The sequence below is a fragment of the Mobula hypostoma genome, chromosome 16 (assembly GCF_963921235.1).
Source record: "Mobula hypostoma chromosome 16, sMobHyp1.1, whole genome shotgun sequence".
Lineage (NCBI taxonomy): Eukaryota > Metazoa > Chordata > Chondrichthyes > Myliobatiformes > Myliobatidae > Mobula > Mobula hypostoma.
This window is the reverse complement of record NC_086112.1, coordinates 22,250,081-22,272,294: the sequence shown is the minus strand read 5'-3', so window position 1 is coordinate 22,272,294 and position 22,214 is coordinate 22,250,081. Positions and strand designations below refer to the sequence as shown.

The following is a 22,214-nucleotide window of genomic DNA, read 5'->3' as shown; positions in this document are numbered from 1 at the left end:
TAGAAATAGTTCAGCTGAGATAGGAAAATAAAATCCCTTCTAATGAGACCATATTCTGAACTAGCAAAGCACGTAGACAAGAGTTGATTGAAGAAATATGAAACAAAAATGTGAAAATTGCATTCCAGCAAAACTGCTTTGCTGTGCATTAAGATCATTGCTATATATGTTCATCTGTTCCATTTTATCCATGTGAGCCACCACAGTTTCCAAAAAGATCATTCTTTTGAACATAATAATCAAGTATGCATTCATCACCTATCCAGGTAGAAAACTGAGAATGTATTGTCCTGACTGAAGACATTTCCTCCCATGTTAATGCGAAATGATTGCATCATCATCCTAAGGCTATGATCTCCAGTTCTCAAATGCCTTGCCAAGGAAAGCAGATTCTCAGCATGTCATCAAGCACTCTAAGAATTTCATTTTCAATGTGATTACCTCACAATCTTCAACACCAGAGCATTTAGATCTATTCTTGAAAAAGTGGAAAGAATTATGAAATCATAGCCACACTGCCGAGGTCAAGTTGTCCCTTTAAACTTAGTCTCCGGAGAAGAATAGCACTTGTAAGAAAAGCTACTGTGATGCTAACAGCCACTGAGTGAGTTGTAGAAGTCAGTGGCTGCAACTAGAGATGAAGTTCATGGCTCCACAAACTCTAGGGCCTTGCACATAAAGGGTATTTGTGAAAAAGTGGCAAGGAAGAAGCCTTAGCTAAAAAAAAACATAGCCTTACCATTAAGATTTTGCAAAGTGTCACTTAGAAGATACTGTAAAGATGTGGAAGAATGTCTTGTGATCGGATCAGACTAAAGTAGAACTTTGTGGCCCCAACACTAAATGGTACATGTTTCATCAATCTAATACTACGCATCAGCCAGGTAACACCATCCCTACTGTGAAATGTGGTGGAGAATGCATAATGCTATAGAGATGCTTTTTAACAGCAGGGACTGAAAATATGGTTAGGATTGATGATTTCAAATCATTTTGAAATCAGTAGATCTAGAAAGGTTATTTCCCTTGGTGGGTGAGTCCAGGACAAGAGGCCAAAGTCTTAGAATTAGAGGGTACCCAGTTAAAACAGAGATGAGGAGAAATTTTTTTAGCCAGAGGGTCGTGGATTTGTGGAATTCGTTGCCACATACAGCTGTGGAGGCCCGATCATTGAGGGTGTTTAAGGAGGAGATTGACAGGTATTTAATTAGTCAGGGTATCAAGGGATATGGGGAAAAAGCCGGAAATTGGAACTAGATGGGTGAATAGTTTAGCTCATGGGGGAGCTGCGGAGCAAACTCGATGGGCCGAATGGCCTACTTCTGCTCCTTTGTCTTGTGATCTTGTGATTGATTGGAAGATGAATGCTGCTAAATAGAGAGAGAACCTGGATGAAAACATGCTAGCTTCAGCCAGAAAGCTTAAACTAGCGAGGAAGATCTTCTTTCAGCAGGACAACAACCCAAAGCACACTGCCAGAGCAACTACAGAGTGGGTTCAAATGAGGAGAATTGATGCCCTTGAGTGGCCCAGTCACAGTCCTGACTTAATGCGATTGAATATCTCTGGCAAGAGCACAAGGTTACAGTCTACTGATGTTCTCCAACTAACTTAAGCAATTTTATAAGGAAGAATGGGCAAATCTTGCTTCATCAAGATTTTTGGATAAGTCTCTTTGAGCTTTGCACATTCTTCATGTGCAAAGCTCAAAGAGACTTATCCAAAAAGATCACTGGCTGTAATAGTTGTGAGAGGTCTTTGAGCAAAAGGAGATGAATACTCTTTCACTGCTGACATTTCAGTTTCTGAATGTTTAGTTTTTCATGCTTTACAATTTTCCCTGTTTTCTTTTAGGCTTACTGTGAAAAAAAGAAACATGTAAATCACAGATAAAAAAAAAAGCTCAGTTAAATTGATCAAAATCCCTGGTTGTAGTACTTATTTATGTGAACAAAGGGTTGGGGGCTGAATACTTCTACAAGTACTTTATCTTTGCCATTGCAATCTTGCAAGAGTCTACCTTTGCAAATTTATACATTCTGATTCACATTTCCTTTGGTACTAGCAAAGACAAAGGACAGGCTTTTAACAATAACTAGCTGTAATTTTTCCACACCTATTTGGAACCCACATCCATCTCTAACGTTAAAACAGTTTGTGGAAATATCCAGTCATGAATGAGTCACCATTTCATTCAATTAAACACCACCATCAAAGCCACCAGCTTTATGCCTTAAATTAACTTCCATAGTTGTCACCTATTTTGTCTCCATTCATGGCAACATTGAGACATGATGGATAGCTCAGTTGATAGTTTGGAAGTAACAATGCCCCATTTGATCAGAAGTTGAGATTCCAACTACAAATTTTGAAATATTTAGAAGTTCAGAAGTTCAAAGTACATTTATTATCAAAGTATTTATACCACATACAACCTTTAGATTCCTCTCTTTACAGACAACCCCAAAACAAAGAAACCCAATAGAACCCATTACAAAGACCATCAAACACCCAATGTACAAAAAAAAGAAACAAATCATGTAAACTAAAAAGCAAGCAAATAACATTCAGAACATTTATAACAAAAGTACTCAACCAATATTTGTTGAAATCAGTGAGAATGCTTTTGCTACCACCAGAATTGACTGGCTGAACTAAGCAAATTTCAAAATTTTTCACCAACACTACATGAATATTTCCTTACTCATTATCACTTTCCTTGCAGACATACACTATTTCATTAAATAAATTCCTCTAACTCAAACTCTCACTCTTAACAAAATCAAACAACAAAATCAGGTCCAACAAAACAAATTCTTCTGTCCCCCTTTCTTCAATCTTTCCTCTGTACTGAATCCTCGGATGTTTGGAAGCACTGACTGTCCATTCCCCTCCACCAATACTGCCTGAGTCACTGAGTACTTTCAGCAGTTTGTTTGCTGCTCCATTTCCCTGTATCAGCAGTCTCTTTTGTCTCCGTGGATGTTCTTCTACATGATGACACAATACAAATTCTCTGGAGTGTCGCAAGCAAATTTTGAGAGGCAGAAATAGGATTGGTGGTCTGAGTTTTTCCCTCACTGAGCAGAAATGTCAAATGCTAGAGGTCAGAGTTTTAAAGTGAGAGGGGGCAAGTTTAAAAGAGATGTAAAAGGCAAGATGCTTTTATTTCCAAAGCAGAGAGAGTGGTAGGTGCCTGGAAAGTGGTGGAGGCAGATATGATACTAATTTTTAAAATATAATGGGAAACTTTTGCACACTGGTTGGACACCCAAGTTGGTGTGGTCTTCATTGATTCTATTACAGTCATAATTCTATCACGGATTTATTGAGTTTGCCCACAAAATAATGAATCTCAGGGTCGTATATGGTGACGTGTATGTACTTTGATAATATATTTACTTGGAACTTTGAAAGGCACAAGAACAGGCAGGGAACAGAGAATTTGTGCAGGCAGATGGGATTTGTTATGATTTTTATGGCAAGCACAGATAGTGTTCCTGTGTATTCCCATACTATTCTAGGTTCCAAAAGCAGTTTGTTGAGGGAGGCGAACGGTACCTTTTCCACACACTATAAAATCAGTGAAAGCTTGACAATTATCAAATAAATCTCCCTACAGTTCTCAAATATTTCCCAAGGCATCTATTTACATTTTCCCTAGTCACTGGATCTTGCTGTCAAAACCAGTATTTATGACTAGCTCCAAATTCCTTTCAACTGAGTTGGTTGCAGTAATGTGTCAATCACACTGCTGTGGGTCATACGTGAACAAGACTCAACAAAGATGGCAGTTTTCCTTACCCAAAGGTTATCAGCAATCCTGGTGGATTTTTATGACAATCCAGAAATGAAATGATTTACATCCCAGATAGTAGTCTTTTACTACAAATACAGGTAGTTCAAGATATGGTGAAAGTTCTCCTTGTGCCTCTGGATTATTCGTCAGTGCTTATGGTTTATTGCTCCATTACTCTAATTATCAGGCTACAGAACAGCATTTCTGCAAAGAAGGTTTGGTTTGCATTTTCAAACCAGAGAATATTTTTTTAAAAACTGGAAAACTGAATTTCAGTGCACATCTTCAACTGAAATTTAAGAATAGTACAGGCTCTAAAACCAAAAGTGAAACATTGCACATTGGAAATCAGAAATAAAAAAAGACAATGCTAGGCTGTAACACACATCAAAGTTGCTGGTGAACGCAGCAGGCCAGGCAGCATCTCTAGGAAGAAGTACAGACGACATTTCAAGCCAAGACCCTTCAGGACTGACGAAGGGTCTCGGCCTGAAACGTCGACTGTACCTCTTCCTAGAGATGCTGCCTGGCCTGCTGCATTCACCAGCAACTTTGATGTGTGTTGCTTGAATTTCCAGCATCTGCAGAATTCCTGTTGAATGCTAGGCTGTATAAGGATATGACTGTGCTGGAGAGAGTGCAGAGAAGATTCACCAGCAAGTTTCCTGAATTGGCGCACTTCAGTTATGGAGAGAGAATGAATAAGCTTGGCTTGTTTTCCATGCAATGGAGGTATCTAAAGTGACCAGATAGAAATATACAAGATTATGACAGGCATACATATAGATTATAGTTAAAATCATTTCTCATGAAGGGCATGTCAAAAGCAAGGGGGCATATGTTTAAAGTGAGGGAGAAGAATTTTAAAGAGGATTCAAGATTTTTCTTAAACTCAGAGTGGTGTTAGCCGGAAACTGCTGACAGAGGAGGTAGCGAAATCAGAAACACGTACTATGCGAAAGAGGCATTTTCACCCACAGTTAAATAGGCAAAGCACAGAGGGATACAGTCCTAATATAGGCAAATGGGATGAGGTCAGCATGGATGTGGTGAGCTGAGGGGCCATCTTCTGTGCTGTACATCTCTATAAAAAGCTACATTTTAAAGTGGCGAAGACTCAGACAGTAACTTTATTCTATTAATAGTGAAACTACAGAACTTACAGCAGTTTGAGAATTGGCTTATTGCAAGGGTTAAGAAATATCAGAAAAAATGCACTACTTCAAGTATGCACAATTTTAAAAAGTCATACAAACACTGTAATTTAGAATAAAAATGCTGGCAACATGTGATTTTGTTAAGGTATGTTATCTTAAAATAATACATAAAATCCATTTGAAATCCACAAATTTTCTTTCAAATGCTGCAGATTACATCTGCTTTCAATTATTGTTATCAAAGTGGTTTGAATAAGAGAAAAGGAGAATTGGAGAAGTACCTTAAAGTTAGAGGTACAAACAATATTACTCTAGTTATTTTAAAATAAAATAAACCTGATCCATTGTTAAAATATTCTATCAGTAGCAACTGTGGATAAAACCAGTCCCACTTTTGCAATAGTTCCCTTGAGGCAAAATGGCATCTCTTTTTCAATAAAATGTTCAAAAAGCAGCAAAATTAGAGTCCATTATTAAGGATGAAGGTTTCAGGGTACTTGGAGGTACATGATGAAATAAGTAGGCCAAAGTCAGCATGGTTTCCTTAGGGGAAAATCTTGACTAAAAAATCTGTTGGAATTCTTTGAGGAAATAACAGGCAGGATAGACAAAAGAGAGTCAGTGGCTATTGTTTACTTGGATTTTCAGAAGGCCTTTGTCAAGGTGCTGCACATGAGGCTGCTTAACAAGATAAGAGCCCATGATATTACAGGAAATATACTAGCATAGATAGAAGATTGGCTGACTGGCAGGAAGCAAAGTGTGGGAATAAAGGGGGCCTTTTCTGGTTGACTGCAGTGACTAGTGGTGTTCCACAGGAGTCAATGGTGGGTCCACTGCTTTTTGCATTATATGTTAATGATCTCAGTGCCAGAGCTAATGGGTTCGTGACCAAATTTGCAGATGATACAAAGATAGGTGGAGGGGCAGGCAGTGTTAAGGAAGTAGTTAGTTTGCAGAAGGATTTGGACAGATTTGGATAATGGGCAGAGAAGTGACAGAGTAGGGAAGTATATGGGTTGAATAAATAAGGCATAGACTTTTCTAAACATGAGCAAATTTTCAGAAATTGGAGATGCAAAGCAATATAGGAGTCATCATGCAGGATTCCCCACGGGTTAACTTGCAGGTTGAGTCAGTTTTGATTCTTATGGCAAGCTCAGATAGCAATAGATTACAGGTTGAAGGCAAGCGATATTGGCAATCATTTCAAGATTCAGCATAAATGCTGGGATATAAGGTTGAGGCTTTATAAGGATTGATCAGACCACATTTAGAGTATTGGAACCCAAAACTGCTCACGTATCTCAGGAAGGAATTAGACAGAGTCCAAAGGAGGTTTATGAGAATGATCCCGGGAATGAAAGGGTTAATGTGTGAGGAGCATTTGATGACTCTGGGTCTGTGCTTACTGGTTTAGAAGAAAGGTAGAAGGGTGGGGGGAGGTCGAATTGTAACTTACTGAATACTGAAAGCACTGGATAGAGTGAACGTGAGAAGATGTTTTCATAGTGGGAGAGTTTGGGACCAGAGGGCACAATTTCAGAATTGATGGACATCCCTTTTGAACAGAACTGAAGAGAAATTTATTTAGCAAAAGGATGGTTTATCTGTGGAATTCATTGCCACAGCTGTGGAAGCCAAGGAATTTGGTATATTTAAAGTGGAGATTCAAAGTAAACTTATCATCAAAGTACATATTTATCACCATATACAATCATGAGATTCATTTCCTTGCAGGCATTTACAGGAAAAAACAAATAACAAAGACTGACAAACAACCAATATGCAAAAGAGGTCAAATCATGCAAATAATAAAAAAGTTAGTAAATTAGAGTTGTAGAGCTGTAGAGTACTTGAAAGTGAGTTTGTAAGCTATGGAATCAGTTCAGCGTTGAGCTGAGTGAAATTATCTACGGTGGTTCAGGGGGTCTGATGGTTGTAACTACAAGATTCTCGATTCGCAAAAGGTTACCGGGCAGAATGGGGTTAAGGAGGAAAATAAGTGAGCCATGATCGAATAGCGTAACAGACTCTCCTTGGGCCGAATAGCCTAATTCTGCTCCTATATCTGATGGTCTCATGGTCTAAAACAAAACAGTTACTATATCATCATTTATTTTTAGGTAAACTAAGTTACAAACGTTTGTACTTCATTTATGTTTTTATAAGCGCAAATACTGCAAACTATTAAGAGCTGTTTATGTGCAGTAATGCTCTAAATATATCAATATATTATAAACTGATTCTCTGCCTATCTGCTCCAATAATGAACTAATAACCTACAGTTGAAGACGATTTGCGTCTCAACAAAATTGTTCAAATTATTCGAGTGAAAACAGCTGCATGCTCCGATTACGAATAAACAAACAGAAGTCAATTGCTGTCATGACAAATAACCGATATATTACAGAACGCGATATTTTAACGAAATTTAAAAGAACTGAAAAGCCGTTTCTCCCTCCGAGGATGTTGCCTATCCCGAATTGTTCCATTATTTCCTGTTTTGATTTCAGAGGATACAATGCCGGGCTGGAGGAAGCGGGCAAGAGTTATGGAGCGTGCAAACGTCGCACTGAAACCCAGATGTGGGGTTGTCGGGGTCGCGCCGCTGAGCTCGGGGCTGCGATAACCAGAGATGGCAATAATCGGAGCCGGGGTCTTGTCACTCTACACACACACACTCCTCCAAGATTCGCCTACCTCATCAGCACCAACGCGAAGGGGAGTAATGGCCCGCTGGAGTACGGAGTGACCATGGGTTAGACTCTGAACCGGAAACATTGATTAATGTTCGAACCGATCTACTTTTTTTTTAAACTTTTAATAATCGCTCGTCGAGGTCCAACCGTTCCCAGGCAGCGCGCATGCGCGGTGCTGTGCAAGTGCCTGCTGGGGAAGAGGGCAGAGTTCCAGCGGTAAAATTTTCTGGAGTGAGCAGGCGCCGAGGGTCCCGGCCGACGCTACTGCGCATGCTCTGGTGGGTGTCAAGGTTTGTTGGAGAGCAGGGCTGGAGCTCACTTTGCAGTATTCCGTTGCTTCAGATGACCTTTCCTCCTTTTTTTAATGATATTTTTTGACGTAGTATTAACATGTACTTCTTGTAAAACTCTGTTACTTTTCATATAACGCACAACAAAAGGCATTCCCTTGTAAACTGTCCTTGCCACTCCCTATAAAATATTGGTCGTGGGCACGGCTGTCAGGGGCTTCTGAATGGAACATGCGCGTTAGGAAAAAGAATTCCTCATTGGAATTAAAACATGAGAATAGGAGCGACATACCTTACATCTTTAAGGAAAACTGATCATTTGTCGGCTCGTGAATAATTGGTAAAAATTAAATAAGCTCTTAAAAGTAAATATGCCTTCTTAAAACACATCTGCGAAATGAAGAATGATTTTGAGAGATTATGTTGTTGTTTTCAGGTGGTTTGATGAAGTGATACTCCAAGAGATATAGAACATAGAATAGTACAGCACAGCACAGGCCCTTTGGCCCACAATGTTGTGCCAACCCTCAAACCCTGCCTTCCATATAGCCCCCCACCTTAAATTCCTCCATATACCTGTCCAGTAGTCTCTTAAATTTCACCAGTGTATCTGCCTCCACCACTGACTCGGGCAGTGCATTCCACGCACCAACCACTCTCTGAGTAATAAACCTTCCTCTAATATCCCCCTCGAACTTCCCACCCCTTACCTTAAAGCCATGTCCTCTTGTATTGAGCAGTGGTGCCCTGGGGAAGAGGTGCTGGCTGTCCACTCTATCTATTCCTCTTAATATCTTGTATACCTCTATCATGTCTCCCCTCATCCCCCTTCTCTCCAAAGAGTAAAGCCCTAGCTCCCTTAATCTCTGATCATAATGCATACTCCCTAAACCAGGCAGCATCCTGGTAAATCTCCTCTGTACCCTTTCCAGTGCTTCCACATCCTTCCTATAGTTTGGCGACCAGAACTGGACACAGTACTCCAAGTGTGGCCTAACCAGAGTTTTGTAGAGCTGCATCATTACCTCGCGACTCTTAAACTCTATCCCTCGACTTATGAAAGCTAACACCCCATAAGCTTTCTTAACTACCCTATCCACCTGTGAGGCAACTTTCAGGGATCTTTGGACATGTACCCCCATATCCCTCTGCCCCTCCACACTACCAAGTATCCTGCCATTTACTTTGTACTCTGCCTTGGAGTTTGTCCTTCCAAAGTGTACCACCTCACACTTCTCCGGGTTGAACTCCATCTGCCACTTCTGCATCCTGTCAATGTCTCTCTGCAATCTTTGACAATCCTCTACACTATCTACACCACCACCAACCTTTGTGTCGTCTGCAAACTTGCCAACCCACCCTTCTACCCCCACATCCAGGTCGTTAATAAAAATCATGAAAAGTAGAGGTCCTAGAACCGATCCTTGTGGGACACCACTAGTCACAACCCTCTAATCTGAATGTACTCCCTCCACCACGACCCTCTGCTTTCTGCAGGCAAGCCAATTCCAAATTCACCTGGCCAAACTTCCCTGGATCCCATGCCTTCTGACTTTCTGAATAAGCCTACCGTGTGGAACCTTGTCAAATGCCTTATTAAAATCCATATAGATCACATCCACTGCACTACCCTAATCCATATCCCTGGTCACCTCCTCAAAGAACTCTATCAGGCTTGTTAGGCATGATCTGCCCTTCACAAAGCCATGCTGACTGTCCCTGATCAGACCATGATTCTCTAAATATCCATAGATCCTATCTCTAAAAATCTTTTCCAACAGCTTTCCCACCACAGACATAAGGCTAGCTGGTCTATAATTACACGGACTATCCCTACTACCTTTTTTGAACAAGGGGACAACATTTGCCTCCCTCCAATCCTCCGGTACCATTTCCGTAGACAACGAGGACATAAAGATCCTAGCCAGAGGCTCAGCAATCTCTTCCCTCGCCTCGTGGAGTAGCCTGGGGAATATTCCATCAGGCCCTGGGGACTTATCTGTCCTAATGTATTTTAACAACTCCAACACCTCCTCTCCCTTAATATCAACATGCTTCAGAACATCAACCTCACTCATATTGTCCTCACCGTCATCAAGTTCCCTCTCATTGGTGAATACCGAAGAGAAATATTCATTGAGGACCTCGCTCACTTCCACAGCCTCCAGGCACATCTTCCCACCTTTATCTCTAATCGGTCCCACCTTCACTACTGTCATCCTTTTGTTCTTCACATAATTGAAGAATGCCTTGGGGTCTTCCTTTACCCTTCTCACCAAGGCCTTCTCATGCCCCCTTCTTGCTCTTCTCAGCCCCTTCTTAAGCTCCTTTCTTGCTTCCCTATATTCCTCAATAGACCCAGCTGATCCTTGCTTCCTAAACCTCATGTATGCTGCCTTCTTCCACCTGACTAGATTTTCCACCTCACTTGTCACCCATGGTTCCTTCACCCTACCATTCTTTAGCTTTCTCATCAGGACAAATTTATCCCTAACATCCTGCAAGAGATTCCTTAACATCGACCACATGTCCATAGTACATTTCCCTGCAAAAGTATCATCCCAATTCACACCGCAAGCTCTAGCCTTATAGCCTCATAATTTGCCCTTCCCCAATTAAAATATTCCTGTCCTCACTGATTCTATATGTTGAAATATGGTGAAAGCTTTCTGTAGATGTCCTTAGAAAATCTCCCAACCCTTGTACAGTAGAGGGACTGGAATAAGACTTGTGAAGAACTTCCGAATCTGCAACACAATACACAGAGTATTGAAAAGATTGAAAGTGAGTCAAAAACAGGCTGAAAAAGGCCAGGTACTGAATAAAGGAAAAGGAATTGGATGATGAAAGAAAACTGTTAGATCAATGAAAAATGAGAGACAGGATCAAAATTGCTATAATAAGAATGAGGTTTATTATCACCAACATGTGTCGTGAAATTTGTTAACCTAGCAACAGCAGTTCAATACGTAATACAGAAGAAGAGAACAAAATATAATAATAATAAATAAATAAGTAAATCAATTACAGTCTACGTATATTGAATAGTTTTAAAATCGTGCAAAAAAAACAGAAATAATATATATTAAAAAAGTGAAGTAGTGTCCAAGGGTTTAATGTCCATTTAGAAATCAGATGGCAGAGGGGAAGAAGCTGTTACTGAATTGCTGAGTGTGTGCCTTCAGGCTTCTGTACCTCCTGCCTGATGGTAACAGTGAGAAAAGGGCATGCTCTGGGTGCTAGAAGTCCTTAATAATGGACGTTGCCTTTGTGAGACACCGCTCCTTGAAGATGCTCTGGGTACTTTGTAAGCTAGTCCCAAGATGGAGCCGACCAAATTTACCACCCTCTGCAGCTTCTTTCTGTCCTATGCAGTAGCCCCCCCCCCCGCCCCACCATACCAGACAGTAATGCAGCCTGTTAGAATGCTCTTCACAGTACATCTATAGAAGTTTTTGAGTGTATTTATTGACATACCAAATCTCTTCAAACTCCTAATGAAGTATAGCCACAGTCTTGTCTTCTTTATAACTGCATCGATATGTTGGGACCAAGTTAGATCCTCAGAGATCTTGACACCCAGGAACTTGAAACTGCTCACTCTCTCCACTTCTGATCCCTCTATGAGGATTGGTTTGTGTTCCTTCGTCTTACCCTTCCTGAAGTCCACAATCAGCTCTTTCATCTCACTGATGTTGAGTGCAAGGTTGTTGCTGTGATACCACTCCACTAGTTGTTGCATATCTTACTCCTGTACACCCTCTTGTCTCCATCTGAGATTCTGCCAACAATAGTTGAATCATCAGCAAATTTATAGATGATATTTGATCTATGCCTAGCCATGCAGTCATGGGTATACAAACAGTAGAGCAGTGGGCTAAGTACACACCCCTGAGATATCAGCAAGGAGGAGGTGTTATCACCAATCCGCACAGATTTTGGTCTTCCGGTTAGGAAGTTGAGGATCCAATTGCAGAGGCGGGTACAGAGGCCCAGGTTCTGCAATTTCTCAATCAGGATTGTGGGAATGATGGTATTAAATGCTGAGCTATAGTCGATGAACAGCATCCTGACATAGGTGTTTGTGTTGTCCAGGTGGTCTAAAGTCTTGTGAAGAGCCATTGAGATTGCATCTACCGTTGTGGCAATAGGCAAATTGCAATGGGTCCAGGTCCTTGCTGAGGCACGAGTTCGGTCTAAGAGCATGCAGTGGTAATAGAAATGGATAAAAGAATAAAACCAATGCAAGATGGTAAGTATTGTAGAAAAGTTGTTATTGGAAAATTTTTATGAATCAAATTAAACTAAAAGGTGCTGGTCATTGACTTCAGGAAAGGGAACAGTGGATATGCTCAGTTTACATCAACGGTGTTGAGGTTGAGAGTTTTAAGTTCTACAAAGTGAACATCACCAAAAGCCTGTCCTGGTCCAACGATATAGATGCCACAACCAAGAATGCTTAGTGACGCCTCAACTTCATCAGAAGGCTAAAGGAATTCAGCAAGTCCCCATTGCCCCTTATCAATTTTTATCAATTCAGCACAGAAAGTATCTTATCTGGATGCATCATAGCATAGTAAGCCAACAGCTCTATTAATGACCAGAAGAAACTGTACAGTATTGAGCATAGCTCAGCACATTATTAAGCCTAGCCTCTCTTCTATGGAGTCTCTATACTTTTCACTGCCTCAGTATACCAGCCATCATAATCAAAGACCCCACCCACTCTGAACATTCTTTCTTGTCCCCTTTCCTGTGAAGTAGAAGATAAAAAAAAACAAAAACACATATGACCAGGCTAAAGGGCAGCTTCTATCCTACTGGTACAAGACTTTTGAATGATTTCCTGGTACAATAAGATAGAATCTTAACCTTGCAATCTACCTCATTATGGCCTCTTGCCCCTTTTTGTTTACCTAAACTGCACTTTCTCTGTAGCTGTTGTACTTTATTCTGCATTCTATTATTGGTTTTTGTCTCAAAGCACTGTGTAACGATCTGATCTGCATTGACAGGATGATGCAAGACCTGCTTCTCACTGTACTTCAGAACGTGTTACAATAATAAACCAATACTACCAGTTTCAACGTGGTTAAATTATTTCTTATGCTGCTGCTTCAGCCTAACTGCCAACAGAGCCTTTTTTAAGTTAATTATATTTATCAGCACATTGAGATTGTGAAATTACAGACAAAGCCAACGTAGAAAGAAAGATAAAATTTCCTTCCATGTCATTGTAACATTCAATCAGAAACAACTTTTCAGCAAGCTTATTGGGATTTTATCAAATGGGAGAAGAGGAATAAAGTGCAGAGGCTATGGATTGATATTCCTGTCACAGTATGTGGACAGGCCGACCGAGGGAATGCCATACTAGATCTAGTACTAGGTAATGAACCGGGTCAGGTCACAGATCTCTCAGTGGGTGAGCATCTGGGGGACAGTGACCACCACTCCCTGGCCTTTATAATTATCATGGAAAAGGATAGAATCAAAGAGGACAGGAAAATTTTTAATTGGGGAAAGGCAAATTATGAGGCTATAAGGCTAGAACTTGCGGGTGTGAATTGGGATGATGTTTTTGCAGGGAAATGTACTATGGACATGTGGTCGATGTTTAGAGATCTTTTGCGGGATGTAAGGGATAAATTTGTCCCGGTGAGGAAGATAAAGAATAGTAGGGTGAAGGAACCATGGGTGACAAGTGAGGTGGAAAATCTAGTCAGGAGGAAGAAGGCAGCATACATGAGGTTTAGGAAGCAAGGATCAGCTGGGTCTATTGAGGAATATAGGGAAGCAAGAAAGGAGCTTAAGAAGGGGCTGAGAAGAGCAAGAAGGGGGCATGAGAAGGCCTTGGTGAGTAGGGTAAAGGAAAACCCCAAGGCATTCTTCAATTATGTGAAGAAAAAAAGGATGACAGGAGTGAAGGTAGGACCGATTAGAGATAAAGGTGGGAAGATGTGCCTGGAGGCTGTGGAAGTGAGCGAGGTCCTCAATGAATACTTCTCTTCGGTATTCACCAATGAGAGGGAACTTGATGATGGTGAGGACAATATGAGTGAGGTTGATGTCCTGGAGCATGCTGATATTAAGGAACAGGAGGTGTTGGAGTTGCTAAAGTACATTAGGACAGATAAGTCCCTGGGGCCTGACGGAATATTCCCCAGGAATCTCCACGAGGCGAGAGAAGAGATTGCTGAGCCTCTGTCTAGGATCTTTATGTCCTCATTGTCCACGGGAATGGTACCGGAGGATTGGAGGGAGGCAAATGTTGTTCCCTTGTTCAAAAAAGGTAGTAGAGATAGTCCGGGTAATTATAGACCAGTGAGCCTTCTGTCTGTGCTGGGAAAGCTGTTGGAAAAGATTCTTAGAGATAGGATCTATAGGCATTTAGAGAATCATGGTCTGATCAGGGACAGTCAGCATGGCTTTGTGAAGGGCAGATCGTGTCTAACAAGCCTGATAGAGTTCTTTGAGGAGGTGACCAGGCATATAGATGAGGGTAGTGCAATGGATGTGATCTATATGGATTTTAGTAAGGCATTTGACAAGGTTCCACACGGTAGGCTTATTCAGAAAGTTAGAAGGCATGGGATCCAGGGAAGTTTGGCCAGGTGGATTCAGAATTGGCTTGCCTGCAGAAGGCAGAGGGTGATGGTGGAGGGAGTACATTCAGATTAGAGGATTGTGACTAGTGGTGTCCCACAAGGATCTGTTCTGGGACCTCTACTTTTCATGATTTTTATTAACGACCTGGATGTGGGGGTAGAAGGGTGGGTTGGCAAGTTTGCAGATGACACAAAGGTTGGTGGTGTTGTAGATAGTGTAGAGGATTGTCAAAGATTGCAGAAGTGGGCTGAGAAGTGGCAGATGGAGTTCAACCCGGAGAAGTGTGAGGTGGTACACTTTGGAAGGACAAACTCCAAAGCAGAGTATAAAGTAAATGGCAGGATACTTGGTAGTGTGGAGGAGCAGAGGGATCTCGGGGTACATGTCCACAGATCCCTGAAAGTTGCCTCACAGGTGGATAGGGTAGTTAAGAAAGCTTATGGGGTGTTAGCTTTCATAAGTCAAGGGATAGAGTTTTAGAGTTGCAATGTAATGATGCAGCTCTATAAAACTCTGGTTAGGCCACACTTGGAGTATTGTGTCCAGTTCTGGTCACCTCACTGTAGGAAGGATGTGGAAGCATTGGAAAGGGTACAGAGGAGATTTACCAGGATGCTGCCTGGTTTAGAAATTATGCATTATGATCAGAGATTAAGGGAGCTAGGGCTTTACTCTTTGGAGAGAAGGAGGATGAGAGGAGACATGATAGAGGTGTACAAGATAATAAGAGGAATAGATAGAGTGGATAGCCAGCGCCTCTTCCCCAGGGCACCACTGCTCAATACAAGAGGACATGGCTTTAAAGTAAGGGGTGGGAAGTTCAAGGGGGATATTAGAGGAAGGTTTTTTACTCAGAGAGTGGTTGGTGCATGGAATGCACTGCCTGAGTCAGTGGTGGAGGCAGATACACTAGTGAAGTTTAAGAGACTACTAGACAGGTATATAGAGGAATCTAAGGTGGGGGCTTATATGGAAGGCAGGGTTTGAGGGTCGGCACAACATTGTGGGCCAAAGGGCCTGTACTGTGCTGTACTATTCTATGTTCTATGTTCTATATGAATGATAAGCGAAGTGGAAAGGATCCAATATAGCATGAAGATGGGATTTAATGCAAACCATAGCCCGCCACTCAAAGCTGTTAAAGTCATTGTCACTGGACAATAGTCCATGAGGTAGGTTGCTGCTACCCCTTGGGCACTGAGATGATGGTGGCCGCCTTGAAGCCTGCGGCAACAGTGAACTGTTCCAGAGAGATGCTGAGGATATCTGTAAGAACCTCTATTAGCTAGGCTACGTAGTCCTTCAGCACCCAACCAGGTATCAGGCTCCACAGCTTTACGTGGGTCATATTAGTTGCAGCTAAAGAGTGACTGCTCCCCAAGGGGAAAAAGTACATTTCTTGCCGGCACATTGTTATGTGCATCATACCGACTATAAAAGACACTCAGTCTATCAGGAAGAGAGTCATCAGTGTTGTTGTAGTCCATTCTGGTCTGAATGCCCTGCCATATGTCTCTGGTGTCACAGAAAAGGCTGTAAATTCTCTGTGAATAATCACGTTATGCTTTCCTGATGGCACGGAAAGTTGAGCTCTTGCAGACTTGAGAGTCTTCTTATGCCCCCAATATAAAGGCAGCATCCTGATCTCTCAGCCGTTCCCCGACCTCTGCTGTCAACCATGTCTTCTGATTTGCCCTCACAGAAATATGTTTAATAATGGTGATGTCTTTGATGCTCTTCTCTATATAAATGGATCTGATTGGCAATGATCTGCTGACCAAAGGGAATTAGAATCAAGACAACTGTCATTTATTATTCTATTGATCCAGATATAGATGTTGCTGGTGTGAAAGATTATCAACTTCAGTATTGGGGGGAGGCATTATTAGAAAATTGCACTGATTGCAGAAGAAATAATGTCATTGTGCACGAGGGTGCATTAAATCCTGAATAGGCACACAAACATCTACCTTAGATAGGATATATATTGAACGGTTAAGAGACCTGAGCATTTCATTTAATAAATAGGTTTATTGTTGTCAGAGGTACCAAGGTACAGTGAAAAACTTTGTTTTGCATGCCATCCATATCAATCATTTATCACATCAGTACATTAAAGTAGTAAAAGGGAAAAGCAAAACAAAGAGCAGAATATAGTGTTACAGTGACAAGCAGAGTAAGTAGACAATAAGGTGCGAAGCCATGACAAGGTAGGCTGTGATATCAAGAGCCTACTTTATTGTACGAGATGTCCATTAAATAGTCTTACAACAGTGAAATGGAAGGTATCCTCGAGCGTGGTGGTGTAGTCTTTGTATCTTCTGCCAATGGGAGAAGAGAAAAGGGAGAATGTGCAGGTTGTTTGGTGGGGTCTTTGATTTAGTTGGCTGCTTTACAGAGGCAGCAAGAGTCATAAAAAAGGATCTATGGATAGGAGGCTGTTTTTTATGAAGTTCTGGGCAGTGCCCACAACTGTTTACAGTTTCTTGTAGTCTCAGGCAGGGCAGTTACCTTACCAAGCCATGATGCACCTGGATAGGATGCTTTCTAATTCAAGTTCAAGTTTAATTATCATTCAACCATACATAAATGCCCATGAATACAGCCAAACAAAACAGTGTTACTCCAGAGTCAGGGTGTAAAGCACAGTACCCAGTCACACACAGACAGCAAACACATATAAGATATCAGTAAAATACAGTCAGACAAAAAAATATAGTCCAAGACCCTGAGCCCATGAATGTTGCAGAATTCTGCAGTCAACCACAATACAGCTTGTCTTCAGCCGAGCTGAGGGGAAGGCAACGCCGACTCCAGCTTGGACGCCACACCACACCATCTCTGGCACTCCAGTCGAGCGCAATGACTCCAACGCCTCTCTTCTCGGCGGCTGTAAACAGTCGATACCATGGCTTAGGGCCTAGTCTTTGCTAATACTGGCAATAGCACAATCTGCCCCAAGTCCAGCTCCTGCAGTTTTCCCACCAACAAGGAACTCGCTGATGGGGTAGATCTGCACTAATTTTAAGTTCTTAATGTCCAACAGGATCTTGTAATCGTAAAAAAAAATTATAAAGGACAATAACACCTTTGCTTCACCCCATAGAAGCCGATGCAATGGAACGTGCTGCCATCTTACCATCACGGTGCTTCTATAAAAACTGGTGAATGTCAATGGAGATAAACCAAAGATCCTTAGCATCTTGAGGAAGTAAACTAGTCATCTCTGGATTGCTGCCTGGGCCATGCACCAGTGAGGGTAAGAATATGATGATTTGGAAAATGAATGTATGGCTGAGGGAGATGAGAACCAGAATGATCGGGCGAAGACAGAGCAGTTGGAATACAAGTAGATGTGGTGTACAGCGAGACTGCAAGGAAGAACAGGCAGATGATGAGGCAAAATTGCAATCAATGGGATGAATTGAAGCGTAACATGGGGCAAAAATCAAAAAAGGTGATGAATAGAGGACCTTATATATGAATGCATGCAGTCTATGGAATAAGCTAGATGATCTTGTAGTGCAGTTAGACAGTGGGAGGTATGGCGTTGCGAGCATCAGCGAGTCATGGCTGAAAGAAGTTCACAGGTGGGAGCTTAACATTCAAGGATGCATATTGTATCGGAAGGACAGACAGGTAGGCAGAGGGGCTGGAGTGGCTTTGTTGGTTAAAGAATTAAATCAATCCTTAGAAAGAGGTGATACGGGATCAGAAGATGCAGAATCCTTGTGGGTAGGGTTAAGAAATTGCATGTGTAAAAAGACCTTGATGGGAGTTATATCAGGCCTCTGAACAGTAGCCAGGAGGTGGAATACAGATTAGATTGGGAAAATCAGATTGGTGTTGGATCCCAAGAGAGGGAATTTGCCATCAGGTTGGAGGCTACCTAGACGGAATATAAGGTGTTGTTCTTCCAACCTGAGTGTGGCTTCATCTTGGCAGTAGGGGAGGCCATGGATGGACATATCAGAATGGGAATGGGATGTGGAATTAAAATGTGTGGCCACTGGGAGATCCTACTTTCTCTGGCGGACAGAGCGACACTCAGGTTGGAGGAACAACACCTTATATTCCGTCTGGGTATACTCCAACCTGGTGGCATGAACATTGACTTCTCTAACTTCCGTTAATGCCCCTCCTCCCCTTCTTATCCCATCCCTTATTAGTTTGTTTGTTTGTTTATTTATTTATTTAGTATTTATTTATCCCCCCCTTTCTTTTTCTCTCTTTTTCTCCCTCTGTCCCTCTCACTATATCTTCCTCTGGTGCTCCCCTCCCCCTTTCTTTCCCCCTAGGCCTCCCGTCCCATGATCTTCTCCCTTCTCCAGCCTTATATCCCTTTTGCCGATGAACTTTCCAGCTCCTAGCTCCATCCCTCCCCCTCCTGTCTTCTCCTATCATTTCGGATCTCCCCTCCCCCTCCCACTTTCAAATCTCTTACTAGCTCTTTGTTTGACTCAGGTTTAGCCCGCTACAGTGGTATCATCTGCAAGCACATAGATGAAGTTAGTGCAGAATCTGGCCACACAGAGATGAGTGCACAGGGAACAAAATAGGGAGCTGAGGTGACGACCTCATGGGGTACCAGTGCTGATGGTGATCGTGGCAGAGGTGTTGCTGCTTATCCTTACTGACTGCAATTGGTTGGTCAGAAAGTAAAGGACCCACTTGCAAAGGGAGGTGTTCAGTCACAATTCTTGGCATTTGGGGAGGAGTTTGCTTGGAATTATAGTACTAAAAGCAGAGTGTAGTCAATAAATAACAGGTCAACGGCAGATGCCATCTCTCTGGCCCTACATTCCTCCTTAGAACACCTGGAGAATAAAGACGCATGCGTAAGGCTCCTTTTCATTGACTACAGCTCTGCCTTTAACACCATCATTCCAAGTAAACTGATTCCTAAGCTCCGGAACCTGGGCCTTAGCACTCAGATCTGCAGCTGGATCTTCAATTTCCTCACAGACAGGACCCAGGCTGTAAAAATAGGGGACAAGCTCTCCTCTACAATCACTCTGAGCACCGGTGCCCACAGGCTGTGTACTAAGCCCCCTGCTGTACTCACTGTACACCTATGATTGTGTAGCCAAGTTTCCATCAAACTCAATATATAAGTTTGCTGATGACACAACAATTGTAGGCCATATCTCGGGTAATGATGAGTTTGAGTACAGAGAGGAAATTAAGAACCTGGTGGCATGGTGCGAAGACAATAACCTATCCCTCAACATCAGCAAGATGAAGGAATTGGTTGTTGACTTCAGAAAGAGTAGCAGACTGCATGACCCAATTTACATTGGTGGTGCGCAAATGGAACAGATCAAAAGCTTTAAGTTCCTCGGGATCAGTATCACAAATGACCTGACTTGGTCCAACCAAGCAGAGTCCACTGCCAAGAAGGCCCACCAGTGAGTGCCTTTACTTCCTGAGAAAGCCAAAGAAATTTGGCCTGTTCCCTAAAACCCTCACTAATTTTTATAGATGCACCGTAGAAAGCATTCTTCTAAGGTGCATCAAAACCTGGTATGGAAGTTGTCCTGTCCAAGACCGGAAGAAGCTGCAGAAGATTGTGAACACAGCCCAGCACATCACACAAACCAAACTTCCGTCCTTGGACTCACTTTACACCGCACGCTGTCGGAGCAGTGCTGCCGGGATAATCAAGGACACAACCCACCCAGCCAACACACTTTTTGTCCCTCTTCCCTCCGGAAGAAGGCTCAGGAGCTTGAAGACTCATACGGCCAGATTTGGGAACAGCTTCTTTCCAACTGTGATAAGACTGCTGAACGGATCCTGATCTGGATCTGGGCTGTACCCTCCAAATATCCGGACCTGCCTCCCAGTTTCTTTTTTTGCACTACCTTACTTTCCATTTTCTATTTTCTATTTCTGATCTATAATTTAAATTTTTAATATTTACTATCGATTTGTAATTGAGGGAGCGCGAAGCGCAGAATCAAATATCGCTATAATGATTGTATGCTCTAGTATCAATTGTTTGGCGACAATAAAGTAGGGTAAAGTAAATAATATTGCAACACAGGTATTTTTATTATCCAGATGCTGCAGCGATGAGTGCAGTGCCAGGGAGATGGTAACTGCAGGGAGAGGTTATCTGCCGCATCATAGATCTCTGAAGTTCATGACTGATACTCTGAAATTTTTGCTCCAGTGAACTGGATGCAGTACAATCATGCATTATTAATAATTCTGCTATTTTGTTGAACAAAGTCATGGTTAGATTTGAATCAAATATTGTATCCAGTTTTATTCTCCTTAAGCAATGAATTACATTGAGCCAATTGGAAAGGGTGTAGAGAAAAAGCACAACATAACTTCATATTCATATTATATATACATCTACATCAACATCAACGACTGCATTGCTGCTGCTTCCTACACCCATGCAGAGCTCATCGACTTCATTAACTTTGCCTCCAACATCCAACTAGCCCTCAAATTTACCTTGTCCATTTCCGACACCTCCCTCCCCTTCCTCAATTTCTCTGTCTCCATCTCTCGATACAGTTTATCTACTGATGTCTATTATAAACCCACTGACTCTCACAGCTACCTGGACTATACCTTTTTCCACCCTGTTACTTGTAAGAAATGCCATCCCCTTCACTCAATTCCTCCATTTCTGTCACATCTGCTCTAAGGATGAGGCTTTTCATTCCAGAACGAAGGAGATGTCCTCCCTCTTCAAACAAAGGGTGTTCCCTTCCTCCACTATCAATGCTGCCCTCAACCACCTCTTCCATTTCACGCACATCTGCCTTCACCCCATCCTCCCACCACCCCACCAGGGATAGGGTTCCTCTTGTCCTCACTGACCACCCTACCAGCATCTGTGCCCAGCACATAATTCTCTGTAACTTCCACCATCTCCAGTGGGATCCCACCACCAAGCACATCTTTCCACATTTTCTGTTTTCCACAAGGATCGCTCCCTACGTGATGCCCTTGTCCATCCCCACTGATCTTCCTCCTGGCACTTATCCATGCAAGCGGAGCAAGTGCTACACCTGCCCCTACACCTTCTCCCTCACTACCATTCAGAGCTGCAAGCAACCCTTCCAGGTGAGGTGACACTTTGCCTGAGTCATTTGGGGTGTTCTATGGTATCCGGTGCTCCTGGTGTGGCCTCATGTATATTGGTGAGACCCAATGTAGATTGGGAGAGAGACCGCTTCGCTGAGCACCTACGCTCCATCCACCAGAAAAAGCAGGGTCTCCCCGTGGCCACCCATTTTAATTCCACTTCCCATTCCCGTTCTGACATATCAGTCCATAGCCTCCTCTACTGTCAAGATGAGGCCGCACTCATGTTGGAGGAGCAACACCTTATGTTCTGGCTGGGTAGCCTCCAACCTGATGGCATGAATATCAATTTCTCAAACTTCTGATAATGCCCTTACTCCTCTCTTTCACCATTCCCTTTTCCCTCTCTCACTTTATCTCCTTGCTTGCCCATCATCTCCCTCAGGTGCTCCTCCCCCTTTCTTCTATGGCCTTCTGTCCTCTCCTAACAGATTTCCCCTTCTCCCGCCCTGTACCTCTTCTACCGATCAACTTTCCAGCTCTTTACTTCACCCTCCCCCACCCCAGTTTCACCTATCAACATGTGTTTCTTCCTCCCCTCCACCCACCT

The 22,214-nt window shown here is 42.4% G+C and overlaps 1 protein-coding gene across 2 annotated transcripts in view; it reads right to left on the bottom strand.

Moving 5' to 3' along the window:
- fer (fer (fps/fes related) tyrosine kinase) overlaps positions 1–22,214 on the bottom strand; it is a 141,353-nt gene that overhangs the window by 109,397 nt on the left and 9,742 nt on the right. Inside the window, exon 1 of one of the 2 annotated variants that reach the window (XM_063068627.1) lies at positions 7,660–7,828. The exons of the other annotated variant lie outside the window; for it this stretch is intronic. The gene's annotated coding sequence lies outside the window, so the exon portion shown is untranslated. Of the gene's footprint in view, positions 1–7,659; positions 7,829–22,214 lie in introns of those variants that run through there. 2 annotated transcript variants of the gene reach the window in all.